This window comes from Marmota marmota, unplaced genomic scaffold (genome assembly GCF_001458135.2).
Source record: "Marmota marmota marmota unplaced genomic scaffold, marMar, whole genome shotgun sequence".
Taxonomy (NCBI): domain Eukaryota; kingdom Metazoa; phylum Chordata; class Mammalia; order Rodentia; family Sciuridae; genus Marmota; species Marmota marmota.
Window position 1 is genome coordinate 25,536,875 of NW_026000037.1, and position 27,386 is coordinate 25,564,260.

At 36.2% G+C, this 27,386-nt stretch overlaps 2 protein-coding genes across 14 annotated transcripts in view; one reads left to right on the forward strand and one right to left on the reverse strand.

Moving 5' to 3' along the window:
- The window catches only part of Zranb3 (zinc finger RANBP2-type containing 3), a 224,187-nt gene extending 212,932 nt beyond the window's left edge, over positions 1–11,255 (reverse strand). For 3 of the 4 annotated variants that reach the window (XM_048812202.1, XM_048812201.1, XM_048812199.1), the window contains exon 1: positions 10,941–11,255. The gene's annotated coding sequence lies outside the window, so the exon portion shown is untranslated. The remainder of the gene's footprint in view (positions 1–10,940) is intronic. The other variant, XM_048812200.1, reaches the window with a different exon arrangement.
- A 573-nt stretch (positions 11,256–11,828) lies between these two features.
- Positions 11,829–27,386, forward strand: part of R3hdm1 (R3H domain containing 1) — a 178,579-nt gene continuing 163,021 nt past the window's right edge. For 3 of the 10 annotated variants that reach the window (XM_048812209.1, XM_048812214.1, XM_048812218.1), the window contains exon 1: positions 11,829–12,000. The gene's annotated coding sequence lies outside the window, so the exon portion shown is untranslated. The remainder of the gene's footprint in view (positions 12,001–27,386) is intronic. The other 7 variants (XM_048812205.1, XM_048812215.1, XM_048812216.1 and 4 more) reach the window with 3 other exon arrangements.

Here is a 27,386-nt window from a genome sequence, read left to right on the forward strand (position 1 = left end):
TATATATATATATATATATATATATATATATATATATATATATATATATAAAACACACAAATCAGTTGTACTTATGAAGTGAAAAGGTAGCCAATAAAAAGATCTATTAATCTACTATATATGTACTGTAGATTAATATATATATATATATATATATACATGTATATATATATATATATATATATATATATATATATATATATATATATATATATAAAATAGATAGATAGATAGTAGATAGATAGATACATACATACATACATAGAAAGAAAGAAAATTTCTGTTCATCTAGATGACTTTTTTCCCCCCCAGTTCTGGGAATTGATACTAGGGGTACTCTATCACTAAGCTACACCCATAGGTTTTATTTTGAGACAGGGTCTCCTTGAGGCTGGCCTTGAACTTGCACTTCTCCTGCCTAACCTCCATAGTCACTGAGATTACAGGCATGCACCAACACACCCAGCTTAGATATCTAAATTATATAAATTCTTCCTAATCAAACAAAAATTGTCAGTGGAAATGTCCTAAACACTATGGCAATTTGGCTACAGAGACACAACTATAAGTGTAAAAATGAAACATCTTATGTAAATCTTGGGTGAACTATGATATTAAGAATAGATTATTTAACTATTCCTTCTTAACCTGCCCCACACATTACTAATAGAAGGAATGGGACAGAGGCGGAAGAGAGGGGCTAGAAGTTAGTAACCTCAGTAAATATCTTTCCCCAGAGTTAAGTGAAATCAGTACAAAAGTATTTACATTTCAGTCATGGAGGCACATACTTGTAATTCCAGCTACTACAAGGCTGAGGCATGAAGGTCACAAATTTGACAACACCTTGGGCAACTTAGACCCTGTCTCAAAATAAAATAAAAAGGCTGGCAATGTAGCTCAATGTTAAAATGCAGCATGCATAAGGTCCAGGGTTCAATCCCTAGTACTACTACAAAAAAAAACATGAAATATAAGTAGTTATAAGTTCTTTATTGGAAACATAAATTTAGCTTAAGTAAATCAGCAGTTTCTACAAGTTTTGAATACAGGAAATCTATTGGACACTCCACCTTTAAAATATATGGATTCCAGAAGGCACAAACTCAAACACAAATCAGTTGTGCTTATGAGGTGAAAAGGTAGCCAATAAAGAGATCTATTAATAATCTACTATAATATTTGAAGGTGTTTTTACAAAAGTCATATATTCAATAACATTAACTCTTCAAATTTATCATGAGTTGAGAATGTGCCTATTTCATATATACGGTATATATTCTACGTCAATGTTTATACCTGATATACTACACTTGTAAATATAACTACATTACATTTAGTTTGTGAACTACAGCCTAAATTTAATAAATTGAAAGTAGGTTTCATCAGTAAAATTGAATATTATAAAATGATATAATATAATAGATCAATTTCAATAAGTATAAAATTACATAACATTTTCGAATTCATTTGTTATGGGGCTTTTAAAACTGCCATATCTAATATTTAATTACTTTAAAAGCAAGGACACTAGAATCTTTCATTCCACAGAAAACTGTTTTCAGAATAGTGATAAAATAACTCCCACTTATTAGTTAACCTCTTTCCATGAGGCAGTATACTAGGAAATTTTAGAAAACCTCCTGTAATTCTCAAAACAACTCACAAAGTATTGTTCGTATCACAGTAAAGACAAGAAAACTGAAGTTCAGAGATATTAAAAAATTTACACAAGGCTTAACAGTTAGGTACTGGTAATATTAAGCCTGGAACACAGATTGGATTAATTTTAAAGCCTCGATTTTTGTAGCTATATAACACTGCCTCTCTAAATCACTCAACAAATACTTACAGAGTGCCTTGTGTCAGACACTGTAGGAGGTACTGAGGATGTGAAGATAAATTTGTGCCATTGTAGCCTCACCTTTGGGTATGATCAAGAAAGGAAGGGAGAGCTATACATATATAATCACAATACAATGTGGTAAGTGTTATGAAAAAAGTATATATAAAATACTGTACATAACTGGAAACATTGACTCTGTAAGACAGCAAGCAATCAAAGAAGGCTTCATATATAAAAAATAATTGGCACATAATACACCTTATTTAACTACCTAATATATGCCACAAACTGAAACTTGACGGAAGTCTACAGTCTAGAGTTTACAGATGGAGAATCAAGTAAGAATATTCTCAGGAGAAAAGAAGCCATAATTGCAAATGTACAAAGTTTGAAATCCAAAGCAGTTTAACACAGCTAAAGATTAAAATGAATATAAAAAGTAGTAAAAAATAAAACAAAAACCATGCACGGTGATGCATACTTGTTACTGAAGAGGCTGAGACAGGACTGCAAGTTCATGTATCAGCAATACAAAAAGACCTTGTCTTGGAGTAAAAAATATAAAGAGCTGGGATGTAGCTCAGTGGTGCAACACCACTGGGTTTAATCCCCAGTGCTTTCCCCCCATAAAAAGTGGTAAAAAAGTAAAAAAAAAAAAGGCCAGGTCAGGCAGGTCCTTCTATGTTAAAAGAGGTTGGGCTTTTATTCTGTAAGGAACTGGGAGCCTTTCCTATAGTTTAATTAGGTTGCTATTTTCTAAAGATTATTGTGTCAAGATTAAAAGAATGGATGTAGGAGCAGGGCTAACCTTTTAGAAGACTACCATAAATAGTATAGTAATACAATCTATAATCTCTCAGCTTCAGAGTACTACATCTAATTACCTACCTGACATTTTGGATGTCTCACAGAGCTTTCTACTTTAAATGTCCAAAACCAAAGTCCTGATTTCTCTACCAAACTTGTGATTTCTCTACCAAACTCCCTACCCAGTTTCTCATTAAGTAATATAATTACGTAAGTCACTCATAGTGGCCACCGGGATTTCCTTCTTGTTTTTTTTAACAATTTAAACTTTATCTTTTATTTGTTTTTATGTGGTGCTGAGGATCAAACCCAGTTCCTCACCTGTGCTAGACAAGCACTCTACCACTGAACTACAAACCCAGCCCAGGATTTCACTCTTGATCCCTGTCTTTCCTTCAACTGCTGAATTGAATCCACTTGTTATTCATTATTCTCCAAATATATTGAAATCTACCTATTTCACCCCAATTTCATTGCCATCATCTATCCCAAAACATCACTGCCACTCAACTAAAATACTACAATGGCTCTCAACTAGACTACCCCAAATTGTCCTTAATATCAATTAGTTTCTTAGTTATTGGCAATTATTGTTATGTTTCCTTAAAAATTTATCTCTCCATAAAATCCTATTAAAATGTCTTCATAAAGGTAGGCACGAAAGACTATCTTGTTTGTTGTTTTACTTCAGCAGACTCACATCTAGCATCAACCTCATCAACAGAATCAATACTAATAAAAAGCAACACACAGGCTGAGGATGCAGCTCAGTGGTAGACTGCTGTCTTTCTTTTCTTCTTCTTCTTCTTTTTTTTTTTTTTTTAACTCTTCTGGTGCCAGGGTTTGAACCAAGGGGTGCTTAACCACTGAGCCACATCCCCAGCTCTTTTTACATTTTATTTTGAGTCAGGGTCTCCTGAGGTTCTCACTGATTTGCTGAGGCTGGCTTCAAACTTGCAATCCTCCTGGCCTCAGGCTCCAGAGTTGCTGGGATTAATGGCATGTGTGACCACATCTACCTGCAGAGTGCTTTCTCAGCAGTTGCAAGGCCTTGGCTGGGTTCAATCCCCAGTACACCAAAAACAAAACAAAAAAAAACAACACACACAACATGCCAGACACTTTTTAAATCATTTTACATATACTGTCATTTAATCTTCATAAAAACCTCTGAGGAAGGTAGTCATATAATCTCAATTATCTCAATTTTAGAAATAAGGAAATTGAGACACAGATGATCAACCAATCTGCCCCAAGTCAAACAAGTAAATGGCCACAACTAGGAATCAAACTCAGGCTGAATGACCCATCTTCTTGATTATTCAGTAACTCTCTTGGTGGATGCTCAATAAAAATTTCTGGACCAAATAAACAAATAAGATAGAGATATACAGAAGTGAAACAGATTTAGGAGTAAATATGAATATGTGGGCTAAGATTTGGGGCATGTTGAATTTGAAACACTTGGAGAAGGCTATGAATTACAGAGGGATAAACAATTATAAGTCACAGATAAACATTCAGAAGTCACCAGGTTCAACTGGAAGTCACTCATAAAAGGCATATAAAAAAAGTAGTCATGTAATGTTTAAAATGAAATGTGCTCATAAACTGTAACCATTTAGATCAAACTCTGTAACTAAAACATTTTTAAAAAGTACAGAATGACATTTGATTTCTACGTTATCTATGAAAATTTCTCTATAGTTAATATAGAGTACTTGTCTTCCTTTAAGAGGTAATATTCAAAATCTATTTAAATGTCAAACTTGAATTTTGTTAAAATATAAAAGTGCAGAGATTTATTTTTAACTTGACAAAATGATTCCAAAATCTAATAGAATATGAGAAAATTTGAGACTGACAAGAAAATGTCTAAAAAGAAGAGAGGGAGCACATTTTACCTATTAGATTTTAAAACATAAAGTTACAGAAATTAGAGAATGGGTATTTTTTTAAATTTTATTCTAATTTGTTATATATGACATCAGGATGCATTGCAATTCATTTTACACATATAAAGCACAATTTTTCATATCTCTGGTTGTAAACATAGTATATTCACACCATTCGTGTCTTCATACGTGTACTTAGGGTAATGATGTCCATCTCATTCCACCATTTCTTTTACCCCCTTTCCCCCTCCATTCAACTCTGTCCCCTTTGCCCTATCTAGAGTTCATCTAATCTGCCCATGCTCCCCCCCTCTCAACCCCACTATTAATCAGCCTCCTTATATCAGAGAAAACATTTGGCATTTGGCTTTCTGGGATTAGCTAACTTAGCATTATATTCTCCAATTCCTTCCATTTACCTGCAAATGTCATAATTTTATTCTCTTTCATTGCTGAGTAATATTCCATTGTGTATATAGACCACATTTTCTTTGTCCATTCATCTACTGAAGGGCATCTAGGTTGGTTCCACAGTTTAGCTATTGTGAATTGTGCTGCAATAAACATAGATATGTTTGTGTCCCTGTTGTATGCTGTTTTTAAGTTCTTTGGGTATAGCCCAAGGAGTGGGAGAACTGGGTCAAAATGAATGTGCCATTTCATTCCCTTTTCCAAGGATTCTCCATACTGCTTTCCACATTGGCTGCACCAATTTGCAGACTCACCAGCAATGTATGAGTGTGCCTTTTTCCCCACATCCTCACCAACACTTATTATTGTTTGTATTCTTAATAGCTGCCATTCTGACTGGAGTGAGATGAGTTTTGATTTGCATTTCTCTAATTGCTAGAGATGTTGAACCCTTTTTCATATATTTGTTGATTGATTGTATATCATCTTCTGAGAAGCGTCTGTTCAGTTCCTTGGTCCATTTATTGATTGGGTTATTTTTGTTTGTTTGGTTTGGTTTTTTGGTGTTTAACTTTTTGAGTTCTTTATAGACCCTAGACATTAGTGCTCTGATGTGCAAGTGGTAAAAATTTGCTCCCAAGCTGTAGGCTCTCTATTTACCTCATTGATTGTTTCTTTTGCTGAGAAGCTTTTTAGTTTGAATCCATCCCATTTATTAATTCTTGGTTTTAATTCTTGTGCTATAGGAGTTTGTTAAGGAAGCAGGGGCCTAATCCTATATGATGAAGATTTGGTCCTACTTTTTCTTCTATTAGATGTAGGGCCTCTGGTTTAATTCCTAGGTCTTTGATCCACTTTGTGTTGTGTTTTGTGCATAGTGAAGAGATAGGAGTTTAATTTCATTTTGTTGCATATGGATTTCCAGTTTTCCCAGCACCATTTGTTAAAGAGACTATCTTTCCTCCAATGTATGTTTTTGGCGCCTTTGTCATATTATAAGACAACTGTAATTATGTGGGTTAGTCTTTGTGTTCTCTATTCTGTACCACTGGTCTACCAATCTGTTTTGGTTTGTTTAGTAACAAACACCATGACGTGTTTGTTACTATTGCTCTGTAGTATAGTTTAAGGTCTGGTATAGTGATGCCACCTGTTTTACTCTTCTTGCTGAGGACTGCTTTAGCTATTCTGGGTCTCTTATTTTTCCAGATGAATTTCATGGCTGCTTTCTCTATTTCTATGAGGAATGTCATTGGGATTTTGATTGGAATTGCATGAAGTCTGCATAATGCTTTTGGATCTGCCTTATCTAAGAACAAGGAAGATCATTCCATCTTCTAAGGTCTTCTTTAATCTCTTTAATTTAGCGTTTTGTAGCTTTCATTGTAGAGGTCTTTCACCTCTTTTGTTAGGTTGATTCCCAAGTTTTTGTTTTGTTTTGTTTTGAGGCTATTGTAAATGGGGTAGTTTTCCTCCTCTCTCTTTCACTTTTTACAATCAGACTAAAGAGAGTAAAAGATAAAAAATGGGTTTTCTCAAACATAGTCATAATGAAATGGCACATTCATTCTCAAGAACAATTTTGGAATTACAGGGTACTCGTGGCTAAATAATTCTACTTCTGAAAAATAAGATTCAAGAGATAATCAGACAGGTATACAAAAAAGAAATGCTTATGAGTCTTGCTTATAAAGACTAATATACAATTCAAAGATCCCTCTTCTCAGTTTATATCCAAAATAATGGAAAACAGCATCTAGAAAAGATATTTGCACTACCCTTCTCACTGTAGCATGATTCACAAAAGCCAAAAGGTAGAAGCAACCCAAATGTACTCACCAGATGAATGTATAAAGAAAATGTGGCATACACATACAATGAATTCATCTCTAAAAGGAAATTCTATCATAAGCCAGACCATGAATAAACCTTGAGTATATTATGCACACTGCATGATTCCACTTTCATAAGATAAGTCAAACTCAACAGCAGAAAGATGGTTACCAGGGAAAAAAGGAGAATAAAAGGGAAGTTGTTTAGTGGGTACAGAATTTCAGTTTTGAAAGACGAAAAAATCCAGAGATCTGTTACATACAATTCCTTACCACTGAAAGGGTGTAGTGGTGCATGCCTGTAATCCAAGCAACTGAGAACACTGAAGCAGGAGGATTAAAAATTTGAAACCAGCGTCAGACATTTAGTAAGGGCTAAGCAATTTGGCAAGACCTTATCTCAAAACAAAAAAATAAAAAGGACTCAGTACCTCAGTGGTAAAGTGCCCCTGGGTTCAATCCCCAGTAGTAAAAAAGAAAAAATACACTACTATAACATACAAGGTGTATACAGTTAATACAACCATACTATCTGTACTTGTGAATAGTTAAGATGGTAAATTTTATGTTTTCACCACAATGAAAAAAATCATTGAACACAAGATAAATATCCATCAGCAGGGAATGGCTTGATTACAGTTATACAGTGAAATATAAGTAGCTATCAAAAATGATATTCCCAGTAGCTCTGGAGGCCAAGGCACGAGGATCATGAGTTCAAAGCCAGCTTCAGCAATGGCAAGGTGTTAAGCAATTCAGCGAGACCCTGTCTCTAAATAAAAATAGGGTTGAGGATGTATTGGGAGCTGTCCTGGATGCAGACACCTTTAAGTCCTGATGCACTGGGTTCTGACCAATTATTGCCTTCTGGCAAGGCAATGCCAGGTTGCAGAAATTTGGGTGTTATCCCAGCTTGGATAACAAGGCATGCCTCCAGGTGTAGGCATCATACCACTGGGGTTGAGTTACACTCACATATTCCTTTATAATACTACCCCTTTGCCCTTTTGGGGATAGAATATTCCATGAAACAGCCTTCCCCAATAAAACTCAGGTTTGAAGTGTGCTCTTTCTCTTCCTTGCCTGACTTGCCCCACTTATGGGAGCTTCAGCTGATGAGTGATCACTGAACCCAAAGAAAAGGTACTTTCTGTGTCTGTGTCTTTATTTATTCCCCAAATTCACTTAGAGTGACCCTGACTGGTTTAGCTATGTGTTGCAAAAGGGATGTGGTTCAGGGGTTGAATGCCCCTGAATTAAATCTCTAGTACCAAAAAAAGAAAAAAAAAAAAAAAAAGATATTGGAGCCAGTTGCGATGGCCCATGCCAGCAATCCCAGCAGCTCAGAGGCTGAGACAGGAAGATCACAAGTTCAAAGCCAGCCTCAGCAAAAGTGAGGCCCTTTCTCTAAAATAGGAAATAAGACTAGGCATATGGCTCAGTGGTTGAGTGCCCCTGAGTTCAATCCCCAGTATCACCCCTCACAAAAAGAGTAAAGCAGTAAGATTCAATCAGATGTGCCTGTCCTCATAAGTAAAGAGCACAGTATCTGTAAATAGTGATATCTCTGAATAATAGGATTGCAGATCACCTTTCTTTTGTATACTCTCCTATGTTTTTAAATACTTTGAGTATTATGTACATGGCAAAAGATGGCTTAAAAGAAGAAACCATTGCCACCAATGGTTCCAGAAACTTTGGATATAATTGTATATCTTTCTTTGTGTTTGGCACATATTGGGAAAGTAGTAAAATATTTGAGAGGTTGGATGAGCAGTTATTAAGAGTTCAAAAATCAGACAGACCTGGATATGAATCTCTGCTACAAATATTTTGATAAGGGATCTCAGGCCTTAAAGTCTTATTTACCTTCACTAAGCCCTAATTTCTTTGACCATAAAACAAAACAGGGCATTGGTATATAGGTAAGCTGTAGAGCACATGTTTAGAATAAATGAGGTCCTGGGTTCAATCTCCTGCACCCCCCCCCCCAAAAAAAAAAAAAAATATATATATATATATAAATACTTGTAGATTGTGGCAAGGACACAAGGATACTAAATACATATAACCCTATTTCTGGTTCAAAAGAAAAACTCAGTAAAATGATGGCCATCATTCCTGTTTATTGACTTGATTCACATTTTAAAGACTTATGAAAAACAAAACTAAGCTTCAATACAAGACTCTATTACTAAATTATCATTAGAAATTCTAACTGGGAGCTAGGGATGTAGTTCAGTGATATAGCTCATGCTTAGCATGTGGGAAGCCCAGGGTTCAATTCCCAGAACTCCCCACACACCCCCACCACCATCAAAAAATATCCTAATTCCATTAAAAAGTAAAACTTTGGTAGATATAAAAACTATATAGCTAAAACATTGGTCATATTCTTCTATCTAGGATTACCTAAGTAATTTATCATCTATTTGATATATAAAAACCACTCTTCAGAGCCTGGTGCAGTGGCGTTGACCTGTAATCCCAGCAGTTACCAAGGCCTAAGCAGGAGGATTGCAAGTTCACAGCCAGCCTCAGCAATCTGGCCAGACCCTGTCCCAAAATAAAATATAAAAAAGGGTTGGGAAGGTGGCTCAGTGGTTAAGCACGCCTGGGTTCAATCCCTGGTACCAGAAGGCAAAACAAACAAAACACTTATTAGTACTGAACTTACGCTTATTGGTACTTCGGCAAAGATAATGAAAAAGAATATGCTTATTTTAATGTAAAGGTCGATTGGAAACAGAAGATCGAGGAAGGCTTGACAGAATTAAGGGAGAAAGAAAAAGCATGTGACATCACCATTAATTTTGTTCAGTCTTTCTCTATTTTTGGACAAGGAATTTATCTTTCCGGTATCAGCTCTACACCCAAAGTGTGGTATAGTGCCTAGGAGTGTAAATTCTCAGTAAATATTTATAAACGAAGGTCTCAGTAAAAAAGAAGGGAGAAAAGTTTAAGACAGTGGCATCAGGCTTGGGTTGGTAAGGCCTTTCCCAATTTTTGCTACATTCTCTAGACCCCCAAATGGACCGTTAGCACAAACAGTCAACCTGGCATGCTGAAGGGGCATAAACCAAGGCTTCATTTGGTAGGCTTATTATAGGCCGTGAGCTCCTAAGTATTTTTAATGACGCGTTTATTCACTAGAGTATTAAAGTTGGCACCCTCTCACTACTTGTCTGATGGATGTGTTACTAAAAGAAATAAGAGTAATAGGACCTTCATGATCATCCATCTGAAGTCCATCTGACTTTCCATCTTCAAAGCTCCCTTTATAAGTGTGTTTGTAAAGGTGAAGCCAGATTTAAAGATAAGTAGTTAGTAGTTAGTGTAGTTAGGTAAATTGGGTCGAATACCGAGTAAGATAAAGAAAATGGTGATCATTATTGAGAATGCAGTCCAGGAAACCAGAACAATACCAGGGGGAAATTGAAATATTAATGTCCCCAAGGCCTGGACCCACCCTAAAGAACTGTTAATGAAGTATCTCCCAGCAAATGGGGAGGTGCTAATCAAACACCCTAGGCCCTTCCTGCCCACTTAGACCACCTAGCTCCCACCTTTTGGCCTTCCCATCTGCATTCTATCACCGCAGGATAGAGGGAAACAAAGGACAGAAATGTGGGAGAACTAAAAGAAGATCTAAGATATAAAAAAGGGAAGACCTCCCCCTTCGACAGATTCTGCCTGTCGGGTCCCCTTCTTCCTCTGGGAGGAAGTCTTTTCTGCTATCCTTTAACTTTCCACGCTACATTTGCCTTGGCATGCTTCTCAGGTGTTGTACTTCAGCGTTTGAGGAAGCAAGAGCTCCTCACTGGTATTCAGCGGTAACAAAAGTAGGAGTTGCCTCATAACTTCCTACTCCGTTCAAGGTGACAAAGTGAAGCCATGTTTCACGCATAGCGGTAAAGGCGAAAAGAGGCATGCTATACAAATATGTAGGTGAAATCTAATAGTGAGCGGACAGAGAAACCAGAAAACTGGAATTCCGGAATTGAAGACTCTAGGTGATAAACTGCAGTAGAGGCTTGGGAATTACCCCCATCTAATTTCACCTACTCATTATTAAAATACAGTTAACTCCGTTCAACCTCCCATCTACCACAGCAACTTGCCCGACATGCCACTCATAGAGGAACACACCTGGTATATTCGCTGCAGAACCTCCAACTCCCGCCACAGGTTTAGGCTGTGTCCGCCCCCTAAGCGGAAGTGACGTTAAAGGGAAGACCTGAAAGTAGGCGTGTTCAAATACCAACAATCCAAAATCTCTAGTGTTCTGAGAAAACTCTCCTGACCATTCTTGTGTGCGTTCTCTCCTTACTTAAAGTGGTGAAAAATACTTCCAAATCCTTCAAAACTTGGTCCCGCCTTATTAGCCAAGAACACGGGTACCTCCCAGGAACTACAATTCCCGTCAAGCCCCGCGGGAAGCAAAGAGAGGACAGGGCCTTGGTGGGAGCAAAGCGCCTTGGGAACTATAGTCCACTCAGGCCAAGCAGTCACCCCGCCCTCCACCACTGAGGCTGCAGAAACCAGGTGTTCTGCTTAGAACCCGTTACCGCTAAGGGGAGGAACAAACTCCTAAGCAGCATGCCTCACTTTTCCACACTAGAAGGATGAAATTTTTCCTTTGTACCTATAAATCACTATAAATTCTCCCTGAAAAAAATATAATTGTTTTATTTTTAATATTTCCTGTTGGTAAAACTCCCGGAACTCCCCCACCTCAGGGTCCCAACTCGTGGGAAAAGGTGGCTCTTTTACAAGTGGGCAAAATGGCTGTCCTCCTAGTTTTATTATTGGTTAACTTTTGCGTCCTTCAAGGGCGGTTACTAACCGCGGATTGGTTCTTTTTCCTTTGAGGGTGGAGGAAGACTTGGCATGGCTCTCCCGAGGCCCAGGAGGAGATAAAGGGGTGGAGAGAAGGCAGTTTTTACAAGAATGATTGGGTGATCTTCATGTCACTCCATGAATGTACAGCCTATGATGGAGAGTGCTGTCCCTCAAAGAGAACGGGGAGGCGGGGCTAGTGCGTGGTGGGAAGGGGCGGGATTCTGCCGCCGCGGCTGCCGCTGGAGCCGGTGTCCGGGCTGGTGATGGGGTTAATTCCCTTTCGTAAGACTCTTACTTACACCCACCCAGCCCCGCCGTCGCCCCGCCGCGCCGCGCTCCAACCGCCTCCTCCTCCTCAGTAACGCGGGTAAGAGATGTCCTCCCCTCCCCCTTTCCCCTCCCCGGGAATAACGCGCCTCGCTCCCCTCCCCCGCCCGCCAACCGGTAGCGCTAACGGAGCAGGAGGCGAGCTGGGGAGAGATGTGGTGGGTGAGAAGGTGGCCTTCCTCGCCGAGCCGTAGGCGCTCCAGCTTGGACTCGGCTGCGTCCTGCTGTTGCCAGCCCGCTGGCAGGTCTGGTTCCGAAGGAGCCGGGTTTGCCTGGCCGGCTGCCGCGGCTGCAGTTGCAACCACTATCTTGTGCCCACCACCCCCACCCGGGGGCCTTGTAAAAAGCAAACCCCTCGAGGCCTAGCAGAGGAGGCAAGGGAAAGGTTCCCGAGTCCCTGCCATGGCTGCTGCTGCAGCTGCTCTTGCAGCCCCAGGGACTGAGGAACCAACACAGCAGGCCTTCCAGGAGCGGGTTCCGTGCGTGGTTCTGCTCTGGTGTGTCTGGCGCCGGTGTCCCACAGTTGCGAACCCTGGCCTTGCACTCGAGAATTTTAAAAAAGGAAATAAGTCATTTCGACCACCAGTAGGTTAACTAAAGGTGTATCTTGCCTGTGGTACAAGGAAAATGCACACTGGGAATATTTTTTTTTTTTAAAGTTGAACGGCTGTCAGTGCCACGGACCCCGGGGATCAGATTTACACACACTATTATGCTTGAGCCTTAGACTGTGCCCCAAATCCCAACGTGTTTGAAGTCTTTTTGCTGTTGTTTCTGTTTCTTTTTGTGTGATTGTTAGGTGCAGAGGAGTGCCACTATTTGAGCTTGCTTTTATAAAGCAACTTAAATTGTTGAGAATATCATGCCCCTGGAAGGGTAATTGTCCTGGGATAACATAAGTCAACTAAGTAAAAGGTGATGAGGTGCTTCCCCAAATAAGCTTAGTAAAAAGCAAATGATTTTTCTTGTAAAATTTCCCGAGAAAATTTTTATGTATATCTAGGATTGTAGTTTGCCTAGCTGTAACTTTGAAAAAAACTCTTTGCTTTTAGCTTGTCATTGGTTACAAGAATATTAATAAAAAGCTGTTTAAAGTAAAACTGAAAAAGTCCACCTACTTGTAATATTTGAATCAATAACACCCATGAAATATTTAGTAGGCTGCCAGTTTGACCAAAATAATTGGGCACACATCAATTTTCAAGATTTGGCATATTTGGGTATCTTTGTGTATTCTATCATAATGAATCAGATTTTGATTGAATGCTCATCTTTAAATATACCACTCTGGTTTTTGTTTGTTTGTTTTACCTGGGAGAATGAATTTAAATAATGGATTCTGTAGCCTGTAGTAACATGCTCATAATCACAGATAAACTTCCAGGCCCATTTCTTTTGTTGTTATTTTGCTTTTTTCCACCGCACTTTATTTTTTTCTTGTATTCATTATAAATATACACAGTGGGATTTGTTTTTACATATTCTAGACCCATTTCTGAGTCTTAGCAAATTTGGGTTTGAAAAAAATATAGAAGGTTTAACTGTTAGATCATTTCCTCTGGGTCTGAAAAGACTAGTTTAGTGATCTTCCGTACCCCTGAACTATTACATCCAGATACAGAATCTAAATAAATCTGTATATCCAAGACCAGGAAGAAATTTGGGTATGTGTTAATATAAAAATGTAATACATAGCTTTGGAAGGGAATTCCCTTTAGTTCCCCAGTAAGTACCCACAGCATACATAACTGGACATGATATTTTTCAAACCTTGATGACTTTTTGATAAATTGGGCAGTTGATGCTTTTATATCTTGTGCCTTACATGCAGAAAAGGCTGATTTCTGAAAATACAGCAGGCCTCTACATTCTTTTAGTACCTGTATGATCCCTCTGAGCCTCAATGAAGTTTCTTCATTTGTAAAATGGGATGATAATGTTCAGTTTATGGAGTCGTGAAGATTAAAGATTAGGTATGTAAAGCCACTAGCCTTGTGTAAGAAACAAACGGTGCAATTAAATATTAACTATAGTTATTTTCATGCATATTTAGAGAATGCACTTGTTGTTCATATGCACAGGGTATTGTTGCAGCCTCAGAAGTTGTTCTGTTTTTGAGAAGTGCTGTGGGAGTATTAATTTATATAGTGATTTATTAAACTTGCAGTTAGTCATTTCTAAAGCAAAAGGTACACTGGAAATTGACGATTGGATATGGAAGTTTTTTTGTCTTTGAATTAAAATACAAGTAGTTAGGAATATGTTTCAAGTGAATTATCAGGAATTAAATGGTTCCACATTGTTGTGATAAACTATTGTAATATCATTCACAATTTTATTTAGCTGATGTATTTTTCAAGATCCAGTTTATGTAGTTGCTGTCCCTATTTATTGTGCTACCAGGTCACAGGCAAATGACAGTTGAACTTTTTAGGTGGTGGGGTAACCAGGGATTGAACTCCAGGGCACTCAGCAACTGAGCAACATTCCCAGTCCTATTTTTTGTGTATTATTTAGAAACAGGGTCTCACTGAGTTGCTTAGCACCTCCATTTTGCTGAGGCTGGCTTTGAATTCCCAGTCCTCCTGCTTCAGCCTCCAAGCCACTGGGAATACAGACATGCGCCACCACACCCAGCAGTTGAGCTTTTAATGGAGTTAGATTAAGCAGATCATTTGAATTCATGTGACCATACCACACTATAGGTTTTGTGCTCTTTTAATTTTTATTTTTTATCAATATTGAATGTTTCTTTTCTATGAAACAACTTACCAGACACACTGTTCCTTTCTATTCCTAGGTACTTTTGAAAATATACTGTGTCTTAAAACATAAAAGTGCCCTTGGAGTTTGTACAGTTAAATCAATTTAAGGTTAACATAAAAACAGTTTGATTATGAAATGTATCTGACAGTAATGCCCAGCCCCAGGGTTCAAGGCAACTATACCTTTCACTGAATAATGAACTGAGGTGAATAATGTTATGGTGTACCTCTCAAGTTACTGAAACTGCTACAGTTGGATGCTCCCTCAAGAAAGCCCTTCATGGTGGCAGCAGTAGAAAATTTTGTAAAATTGAAATAAGTTTCTTTTTGCTCATTATTTAGGAGGCATGCATTGCTATGTTTGAGAAATAATTTAAAAAGATTTTTCTTGAACTGGTACTTGAAAATACCCAATATAGCCATTTGACTTAATGTTTAAGTTTTAATACTCAAGAGAAAGGCAATAAGAGTCAGTAAGTTTTATTTTTTCCATTCTTAAAAATGCTACAGAAATCAACTCTTAAAACTTGATGGGTTTGTAATAAGTTGTTGCTATTGGAAGAAAAAAAATTCTATTTTCTCATTCTCTATAATCTGTTGCAAATATGTCAGGCAGTCACATGTCAAAGAGGTACAGTTACAAATGACTGTGAAGTTTGAAAACCAAATCACGGAATCAATACTTGTTCTTTGGAGTCACACTTGCACATAGGTATAATAATGTATTTCTTACAACTTTACATAACTAAACCAAGGTATCAGTTATCAAAAAAGGGATGTGTAATCTGTCTTTCCCAGTACAATAGTAAATTTTTTTAAATATTAAATCATCTGCCACTTAATCTCTGGGACTTCCCATGATCTTTACCAATAATATAGGAATATGAAAATAAAATTTTTATTGTTAACTTTGCTTCCCAAGTAATGAAGCATTATGTAATTTAATTTGCTCGTACTTGATAAATGTTTGGCCTGCATAGGAATATGTATCATTTCCAAAATTTAATTTATCTAAGTCATTAGTTGAGGATTGAATAAGAGATGACTTACTAAGTGATGGCTCAAAACTGGTTCTCTACCTTAATTTTCCAGCTATTTGTTTTCTTAGTTCCAGATTTTATCCTTTCGTATTTTGCCTCTTCTTACCCATTAACTTTAATTTTTTTCCTGTGAGTTTTGAAAGCCTACGCTTTGTGATCTTTCTTGTTTATTTACATTGTGAATTGTAAATTTATTGCTCTTTCAAAATTTCTACTTGTAAGCTAACATCTCTAGGCAAGTTGTAAGATCTTTTTGAACCTTTTTATAAATACTAGATCACTTGACATATTTAAATGATACCTCTTGGCCTACCCAACTCATGTTTTCATATACAATTTCCTGTATCTACTTCCTTCCAAAAGAAATTAAGTAGAGAAATTACATTTGTTTTTATTCCTTCTTATGGAAAGGCAGTAATTTGGTATTGTCTAATTTAAGGGTTTAAAGTGCTGTGATTGGACTTCTGCCAACTTTAGGTGAATGACAGATAGAAATTACTTTTGTGGGCTAGTTGTACAATTAACTTACTAACCCATCTTCTACATGAAAGAGGTTTCATAACTGAAGTAAAATATCACCTTATAGTCAGAGGTAGAAGCTTTAACAACTGAAGATTTATCTTTGTGCCTTGGCCCTCATTGGACAGGGAAGTGCTAGAATTTTTTTAAGGTTTTAATATTGTTAAATTAAAAATCTTTCTACCTGTATTCAAAGTAATAGCTCAAGTGAGCACTAGACCCTCATACAAAACCTTTATGGAAAGCTTACAGAATTGCTATATTTAAAAATCAGTATTGGGGGTGAGGCTGTAGCTCAGTAGTAGAGCACTTGCCTGGTGCTTGTGAGGCCCTGGGTTCAATCCCCAGCACCACAAAAATAAATAAATAAATGGATGGATGGATGGATGGATGGATGGATAAATAAATAAATAAATAAATAGTATTAAAAAAAATAAGTATCAGAGGCTGGGTATTTAGCTCTGTTGATAGAGTGCTTGCCTTGCACATTCAAGGCCATGGATTCAATCCCCAGCACTACAAAAATAAAATAAAAAAGCATCAGGACTGGGGTTGTAGCTCAGAGGTAGAGTGCTTGCCTACCATGTGTGAGGCACTTGATTCAATTCTTAGCACCAAATATAAATAAATAAAAATAAAGGTCCATCAACAACTAAGTAATTTTATAAGGTATCTTGGGTTTTTATTCTATTTTGTTTTACTGGAAACAACCGAAATGTCCTTCATTGGGTAAACAGTTGAACTTTATAATATTCATATATCATGGAATATTATACAGCAGTAAAAAGGAACAAACTATCAGTACACCCAGGCTTAGCTAAGTCCCAAGGGAATTATGCTGACAGAACAAAAATCTTAAAAGGCTACATATCATGTGGTTCCATTTACATAGCATTTTCTAAATGACAAAATTATAGTGATGGAGAACAGAGGGTGGGTACCAGTCTATGTGGATGGTTTGAGGGGAGCAGAATGGATGTGATTATAAAGGGATAACATGGATCTTTTTAATGAAAGGGTTGTGAATATTGTTGGTGATGGTGATGGTGGCTACATAAATTTATACATGTTATAAAAAGCGTAGGTAAAGCCACATAGTCAGCTATAATAGCACACGCCTGTAATCCTAGCTACTTGAAATATTACAAATGCAAGGCCAGCCTTCACAGTTTAGCAAGACCCTATCTCAAAATTTTAAAGAATTAAGAAAAGGGCTGGAGGGCTGGGGATGTGGCTCAAGCAGTAGCCCACTCGCCTGGCATGCTTGGGGCGCTGGATTCGATCCTCAGCACCACATAAAAATAAAATAAAGATGTTGTGTCCACCGAAAACTAAAAAATAAATATAAAAGAAAAAGAAAAGGGCTGGAGATATAGCTTAGTGGTAGAGTGCCCCAGTGTTCAGTCCTCAGTACTGTAGAAGGATGGAAGGAAAGAAAAAAACAGATGAGTGAAATCTGAATAAATTTTGGATTTATTGTATCAATGTTAGTTTCTATTTTGATATTGAAATATTCTTATCATTGGAAACTGGATGAGGGATACATAGAACTTTGCAACTTCCCATCAATATATAATTATTAAAAATTGAAATTTAAGTACAAAAATTTCTGTTATACATACGTCCTGTTTTATAATATTGGGGGTAGTATCTATTTTTAAACAAATGCCCTCTACAAAATGCCATTTGTAAATTTTGTACACTTCATTTAAATGACACAAAGTAGTCAAAACAAAATGAAAAAAATTAATAAAAACTAAGCCATGTTCACATGTATCTGAACACAATAGAAAACTCAACATCAAACATATCCAAGGTACAGTCTGTTTTCACATTCTTTGCCTTGTTTTCCCTAAATGTCAGTTCTTTTCTCATCCTTTAGTTAGAGTTCTAGTCCCTTTGCAAATAAACTAGAATATGGTGTCAGTCATCTAAATTACTTATTGGTTGGTTGCTATAATATGATTTTTGTCAAGAGGTTATGCATTATTCAATTATTTTTAGTCTTATTAATTTTCCATAAGATGATATTACAGACTTTATCCCCTTGTACAAATATGTCAAGTAAACAAATGAGCAGATGAACTAATTTGGGTGGGAAAGGGAAATTTTTATGCTCATTAAGTTATGCTTTCATTATATGTCTTTTCTAATACAAAAGTACTAGATGTTTTAAAGCAATGAGGGAAGGATATGAGGAGATGAAAATAAGAGTCCACCAACTTGGAGAGCATAATGCTTTCTATAATAGCTAAAACAGATGACCTGTTACAATTTAATTTTTGTGTATGGTGTGAATAGGATCCATATTCTTTTATAAGTGGCTGTCCGGTTTTATCTCAGCACCACTTGTTGAGAAGACTGCTTTTCCCCATCGAATTATCGTGGTACTGAGATTTTCAAATCAGTTGATCTAGACCCTCCATTCTATTCCATTGTGTGTTTGTCTTCATGCCAGGACTATACTATTTGATTTTGTAACTTTTAATTAACTTTTGTAGTAAATTTTGAAATTAGGGTGTGAATCTTCCAACTCCGTTCTTCTTTTTCAAGTTTATTTTGGCTATTCTGAGTCCCTTTTATTTCCATATGTAGTTTAGAATCACTTTACCAGGGCTGGGAGTGTAGCTCAGCATCATGAGGCCCTGGGTTCAATCCTCAGCACCATGTAAAAATAAACAAATAAAATAAAGGCATCTGTACATCTACAACTACAAAAAAAAAAAAATTAAATCACTTTATCAGTTTCTGCAAAGGATTCAGCTTGGATTTTGATAGGGATTATATCAAATATGTAGGTCAATTTGAATAGTATTGCTATTTTAATAGTATTAAGTGAGAGAAATTTTTTAAATATATAATAATTCATTTAAAAAGAATGATAAAGCTGGCCATGTGGATTACTCCTGTAATCCCAGTGGCTTGGGAAGCGGAAGCAGGAGGGATCATGAGTTCAAAGGCAGCCTCAGCATAAGCAAGGCACTATGCAATTCAGTTAGACCCTGTCTCTAAATAATATACCAAAAAATAGGGCTACGGATGTGGCTCAGTGGTTGAGTGCCCCGAGTTCAATCCTTGGTACCCAAAAAAACCCTCAATGTATGATAATACAAATACCTTATTTTATGAAGAATAGCTTTTAAAAATAAAAATTGGCATTACTTTACATTTTTTGCAAATCTCCTTAGCATCTGAGTTATCAGAAGATGTTTGAGTTATCATATCTGCTTTTGCAGTCAGTTATGTGGTTTTGGTGGAAATATTAAGAAAACAATTTGGCCACACACAAATGTGGAGATGAATAAGGAAGGACCTCTTGGACCCTGTAAAAGGATTTTAGCAACCCCACATTGGTACACACTTTGAGCATCACTTGTCCAGTGGAAAAAAGTACAGAATATGTCTGGAAACTCAAAAGGCCTGGTTGAATGTCACAACTCTATCACTTTGCAGCTGTCATGTTCTTAGCCTCTCAATCTTCAGCTATAAAATGAAAAATGACACACCTTTTTAAGATTTAAGGAGGAAACAAGATGATGCCTATAAATGTTTTGTTATATAGAAACTACCATTCTTTCATTTATATTTGTCAGGCTTTCTCTGTTATGAATTAGCTAATTTTTCCCCAGTGGGTGTTTAATAACCTTCATGTAAATTGGGTTCATTTAGTAGTATTTGCTAAAGAGCTGAGCTGTATTTGGGGCTGCTGTTATGGCTCAGTGGTAGAGTGCTTGCCTAGCATCTGTGAAGCCCTGGGTTCGATCCTCAGCACAACATAAAAATGAATAAAGTAAAGGTATTGTGTCCAACTACAACTAAAAAGAATAAATAAATATTTTTTGAAAAAAAAGATCTGAGCTCTTTTTTTTTATTATTCATTTTGTTTTCTGTTTCGGTCCTTTTAAGTAAAATAAGGTAGTGAACAAGAAGGACTCCCAAAAAAGCTATAAAAATTTCTCAGAAAGGAGGGAGTAAAATTAATGCCTCTTTTAAAACCATTTTGTCACTTCGCCCCAATCCTGCAATCATTGAAGAAAACTACAAAAAATTCTGCTTTAAATAAAAGTTGGTGTGTATGTTTTCTCTGTTAAAATTAGTGAAATTAAATATTAATTATTTCAAGTCCTCATGATTCCATAAATGCTGAACCAGATGTCTTAGTCAGATTTTTTTGTCATTGTGATCAAATGACATGACAAGAACAACATAAAGGAAGGAAAGTTTATTTGGGATTTATAATTTCAGAGGTCTCTGTTCATAGATGGTTGGCTCCAATAGCTCTAGGTTCAAAATGAGGTAGAACATCATCTTAGAAGAGCATGAAGGAGAAAAGCAACTCAGACATGGCAATCAGGAAGCAGAGAGAGCGCCACTCAGCAGGGACAAAATATAAACCCCAAAGGCATGCCACCAGTGACCTACTTCCTCCAACCATACCCTACCTACTAACAGTTACCACCCAATTAGTCCATATCAGTGAATTAATGCACTGATTAGGTTAAGACTCATAACCAAATCATCAGTAAACTTTCTTGCCTTCTCTCCAACTTTTGGGGGACACCTCAGGTTTAAACCATAATGCCAGATAACATATAAAGTTCTAAAACTCTTACCACTAAAACTATACAGTCATCATTACAATAAACCTTTGGGGTTGTGGGTACTGGAATTGAAGTTAGAGTCTGCGTGGTAAGGCAAGCAGCCATATAACAGGGAGCTCTTACCCTTGTAGATCTTATTTTCTAGTGAGATAAAGAAATTAAATATATATAAAATGTAGGAATAGATAGGAATTTTTGCACATGGGACAAAAAAGAAAATGATAGAATGGGGTATAGGGCCTATTTGAGACAAGAGTAGTTAGGATAACAACTTAAAACACCTGAATGAAATGAGGGCCATGAAATATGTAAGGGAATAAAGTTCTGGGTGGAAGGAACAGAAAATACAAAGGCCATGAAATAGGAGCATACTTGGATGAAAATAGTAATATTACTTAGTAAAGCTCAGGGATGTTCTGAGTACAGGAAGGGTTGTCTGTTAGGTGTATTTGTTAGCTTAATAAGTTAGTCCTGCAGTAGACCCTCTTCATCCTAAATGTAGTAGATTTAGGAGACACGTGGAAAGTTTAAACACAAACCTTTAATCTCCACATATCAAGGACTTCCTGACTTTTTAGGGTTAACACAAAATAATCACTTTTTTTTAATCACGTGCGTGCGTGTGTGTGTGTGTCTTGCCAAAGATGGAACCCAGAGTGTCATGCATGCTCAACAGGCACTGTATGCCCAAACTACATCCCCAGGCTTCTCTGTTTTAATGTAGGGAGGGAGTTGATGGAGGAAAGGAACTATAACTCACACCGCACACATATATTATAAAGGTGCATCAGTATTATTTTTACCTATTCCCTCTCTGCTGCTCCCAATTAAAGAATGGAAACTAAGGTGTGGATAGGGATAGGAGATTTTACTTGCCTAATTCAAAGACCCTCCAGAGATTGTCCTAAAAAGGGAGAAAGTGTGAAGGTGTAATCCTATCAACACCCCCAATAGGTTTTTATCTCCTTTATATACAACTTGGCTGTTTGACACCATCATTAGCCTTACCAGTTTTTATTCCATATTGTTACTAAGTGGCTAGATCCAGGCCTTTGATTTTGTCACTGAACCAGGCAACCAGACTATAATGTAATTTTAGGTTTTGTCCTAAGGTAATGTAACCACAGGAAAGAAACAGTTCAAGAGACATTTTAAAGACCTGTTTTTAGACCATGTTGATAACAAGCAAGGTAATTTGAAGGAAAAAAAACATGCTCAGATTTAAGTATTTTTGCTCAGGTAATTTGACAACTTTTACATCTTTTGGAAATGAAACAAACACATTTCATGATTATCATTCAATAAAACAACATATTCTCAAGATTTTCCATTCTCTGTTTCATGGGGTGCTCTTTCCCACAGATTCTTCTCTTCAAATTTTGTTAGATAATAAACTGATATTTTCCCAAAGAAAGGTTGCTTAGGAACCTTACAGGCCTTTTGAGACCTTATATGCCTAAAGCCTTTATTCTGACATCAACATAGTTGATAGTATAGAACAAAAAGTTCAAAATCCTTTTACTTTTGTATCGAGACATGATTCTAATGTCTTCTAACATCTGGATTGCTGTTGAGAAATCTGCTGCCAGTCTAATTTTTCCATTGTAGTTTGAAATTTTTCAAACATACACATTTTATAACTCAATTCTGCAGTTAACATTTTGCTATATTTTCTTTGTCCCTTGTTAATACAAAATTGTCATAATTTAGCTGAAAATACTAGCAAACTTTTATTATTTCTTGCTGTTCTTAATAAAGAGCAGTTATAACACAAAAATTACTTAAGTTTTCTTTAAGGTTTTTGAATATTTTTGTTGAAACTTTAGAATTAACCTGCTTTTCCTATTCCATTGACTTTAGGTAATTAGGTATTGGTATTCATTGGGTATGATTAAGTACGTATTTTTCCTAGAATGCATTGATATGCATTTGCAGCATATAAAGCCATTGGATTTTTGAAGAAGGTTAGGTTGTTTAGCTTACAGCCAGTTGTGGTGGCACATACCTGGAGTCCCAGCAACTTGGCAGGCTGAGGCAGGAGAATCACTAATTTAAGGCCAGCCTCATCAGCTTAGAGAGACTCTGCCTCAAAATAAAAAGTAAAAACATGTAGGTCAGTGGCAAAGCACCCCAGTTCAATCCCCAGCATCAAAAAATCATAATAATACATTAAACCTGCAAAGTCACATACTGTTTGATCTTTTTATCCAAATATTCAAAATATACAAATTCCTAGAGACAGAATATACAAATTCCTAGATTAGGGTTCACCAGGGATTGAAGAGAAGGGGAAATGGGGAATGATTCCTTAATGGGTATGAGGCATTGAAAAAGTTTTGAAACTAGAGTCAGCTAGTTACTATATAACAATGTGAATACACTGAATACTACTAAACTGTATCTTTAAAATTGTTAATTGTTATTTTCATCAAGATTTTTTAGAAAGGAATATGTTAAGCTGACATTAACTTTATATACGAATCAACCTTGATTCAAAGAAGTGTGACTTTTTCAGCATTGAATCAGTTTTTGTTTGTTTTTAGATATGGATTATTGCCACTTCTGTTTGTCATAACTTTTGGAATGGCAGTTTATATATCCAAGAGCCAGGTTTAAAATCTTATATTCATGATGTGCATGGCCTTTTCTAGCTCTAAAGTTTTGTTAAGTTCATATGATAAATTAAGAATTAAATTTTCTGGTTGTCACTCTACAGAAAAGATTTTATTGTTATTAATCCAGTGTGCATATTCCACAGCTTTTGTGTTGGTTTACTTTTTAATATATACTTATTTTGAAATGTAATTAAGGCAAGAAAATAATAAAGAGGGTTTCTAGCCGAGTATTCAGGCTGTATTGGTGGCATATGAAAGTCATTTTATGGATTCTCCTAAGAGAACATACAGAGCTGTACCAAGTTTTTGTTGCAATTTACCTTACCACTGAGATGAAGAACCCAATGAATTTTAAAAATAAGAGACAGTTTAAGAGATTTGACTGAAATGTTAGATGCAACTTCTTATTAATGTCTAACATGAATATATTACTTTTAAAAAAGAATTTGTTCATGTTATGTCTTTTTGTTTGTTTATGTGGCATTTGTAAAAATGTTTACAGAAGTGCTAGAGCTAAATAAGGGATAATGTTTATAAAAGTCAAACTAAGATAGCAGAATTGACTACTAATTGTTTCTGTTCTTAAAGACATACTTCTGCTCAGGACTTAATTTGAATATTATAAGCTGTAGCTTCCACTTCCTTTTTTTCTTATCTTCCTATTTGTTCTCATCTTTACATAAATTTGCTTGAAGGTAGGATAAGAAAAACAAGGACATGAAAAAGCATAAGCAAAAAACTCAGTGAGTGGTCTTTTTTAATTAAATATATGAGGTCCTAGGAATTAGGTGGGATTTATGTCTTCTAAATTCACAGTAGCGATGGCCAGATAACTATTAATTGAACTTCTTAATAAAAAAAAAATTTTAAAACAAGTTTGTTTTACTCTCATTTCTCATACAACTCTTCATTTAGTATTAAAACAGAGCTCTACCAAACTTCCTTATGCCCAGGAGAGGTGCTAAAAACAGCTTAAACAATATTCTCTGGCTAAGCATAGCCTAATAAATCTACATATGTATATCACTTGTCTTTTATTTCTGTAAATTGTAAGGGCTTCTGTAGGACCTGAGGAGAAACATCTAGCTACTTCTCCCCAGTTAGATTAAATTGCATAAAATTCATTTTTCCTGTTTACCTTGTTTTCTTATTTCTTATGCAGGCGGGTGACTAAATTTGATTGGATCCAGGCAAGTTCCCTTGCTTAGTTGCCAGTAACATTATGTTTCTGAGATACTAAATTATAGTAGTCTTCACTTATCTGCTGGGGATACATTTCTAGACTCCCAGTAGATGCCTAAAGTTTCAAATATTACCGAACCATATATATATGGTATAAAGAACAGTATATATATACTGTTCTTTTCCCATACCTACATATTTGTGATAAAGTTTAACCTATAAATTGGTCACACTAAGAAGTTAACAACAATAACAATGAAATGGGACACTCATAACAATATCCTGTAATAGAAATTGTATGAATGTAGTCTTTGTCAAAATATCCTATGGTGTTCATTCTTCTTGGGATGAAATAAAATAAGTTGAAGGACCTAGGCATTGTGAGACAGCATTAGACTACTTATGGGTTATTTGAACATAGACAACTGTGGTACCTCAGCAGTCAATCAGCTCACTGAGAAAGCAGCAGCTTTCTTTTTAAATGACCAGTGAGCCTAGAGCTAGTGGTGTATATAGCATGAATATATGCTGGACAAAGGGATGATGCATGTCTGGAGTGGAACTGAGAATGGACAGTGCAAGATTTCATCATGTTACTCAGGATGTCACGCAATTTTAAGCTTATTATTTATTTCTGGAATTTTCCATGTCATACTTTCAGACCACAGTTGACTTTGATATTTGAAACTGCAGAAAGTTGCAGGTAAGGGAGGACTGCTGTATTAACCCAAAGTGAACATAAACAGTTAATGCCCCATGTGACTTAAATGTGGATCTTCAAACTCTAGGTCTAATATTATGCTGTACCAAGTATAAATTGTTTTAATCATTAATCATGTCAATTAATGTGCCTTTCTTTACCAAGGAATTCAATGGAAACATGATTATGGTAGAATGTTTAAAACATAAATGGCCTTGTCAGGCATATTACAGTTAGACTCCATGTTTTGTTTTTCAAAGAGTGTAATATTGTTGTTAAAATTGACAGTTGCTCAGTAAATGTTAGTGAGAATGTGGGGGGAAAGGCACACTCATACATTGCTGATGGGACTGCAAATTGGTGCAACCACCATGGAAAGCAATATAGAGATTCCTCTGAAAACGTGGAATGAAACCACGATTTGACTCGGTTATTCCACTCCTCAGCATATACCCAAAGGACTTAAAGTTAGCGTACTACAGTGATACAGCCACATCAATGTTTATAGCAGCTCAATTCACAATAGCTAAACTACAGAACCAACCTAGGTGCCCTTCAACAGATGAATGGATGAAGAAAATGTGAGATACACACACACACATACACAATGAAATATTACTCAGCCTTAAGACTGAAATTTTGGCATTTGCCAGTAAATGGATGGAGCTGGAGAATATCATGTTAAGCAAAATAAGCCAATCCCAAGAACCAAAGGCAGAATATCTTCTCTGATAATGTGGATACTAATTCACAATGGGGGCGGGGGCTAGGGAAAACATAGATACTTTGGATTAGACAGAGATGATTGGAGGGAGGGTGAGGTTATGGGGGTAGGAATGATTAATAGGATGAATTTTTTAAATGAAAAAAAATGACAGTTGCTTACAGATAATTACTTAGGGACTTAAGACTTTCCGCTTTCACTTAACACTTCAATCATTCAAGTCACCTTAAATATCTACTGGTGAACAAGTGACCGGGACGCATGGTGTCAATAGAGTTCTTCAATAGCTAGGTGACTGAGGTGATCTCATTGATCATAGTTTTAAGAGTAAACCTAGGAATAGATTAGGAATCCCTGACAATCTTTAAGAATTTTATCTAGCCAATACCATGACTAATAATAGAAGGTTTAGCCAGAACAACTGGTCAGTTTTTTCTCATACAAGAAATAAAAATTAGAAATGGAAGAGCAGCGTATTGTCAGTGAGAATTGACAGCTGAAATCAAAGAAGGAAATGGAACCATAAAAAACATTTACCAAATAGTTTAAAAGCACAGTTATTTAGGCCCATTTAGTGTAGGAATAAATTGTCCATTGGCCTACCAAAATATATATATGTATATTATTATATGGCACCCCTTTTTTAATATTTTTAACTGTAGATGGACACAATATATTTATTTATTATTTATTTTTATGTGGTGCTGAGGATCGAACCCAGTGCCTCGCACATGAGAGGCAAGCACTCTACCACTGAGCCACAACCCCAGCTCCTAACACCCTGTTTTTAAGAACATTGGAAAAAGCAAATCATCTACAAAATTCACTCATTCTTTTGATTATGCCAAGTAATTAAGATATTATCAAATAATGGAAGGTGTATTAAAGTTAAATCATATATTTTTGTTGTAAGCACTGGTATTTATTTCAAATGCACCTTAGTCAAGTTACATGTAATTACCATTTTGTACTTTTGCATTGTGAGGTATTAGACAAAACTCTTCAATGGAATTCCTGGAGTGATTGCTCTTTGAGTTCAAGAGAATGTATTTTTCTGGTTCCATGCCTTTTTGAATTATTTGAATGGCATGTCAGAAATAATTGTTAAACTGATTTGAAAATGTTTTTATTATCTGATTCATTAAGCTTTAGATTTTCACTCATTATTACATTGAAGACAAATGTTTGTTTTCATATGAAAACATTTGTTGGTGCTGGTATTTATGACTGGATTGTACATGACCCTGAACTGCTGGATCTGGTAATTGCAAAATTGAAGT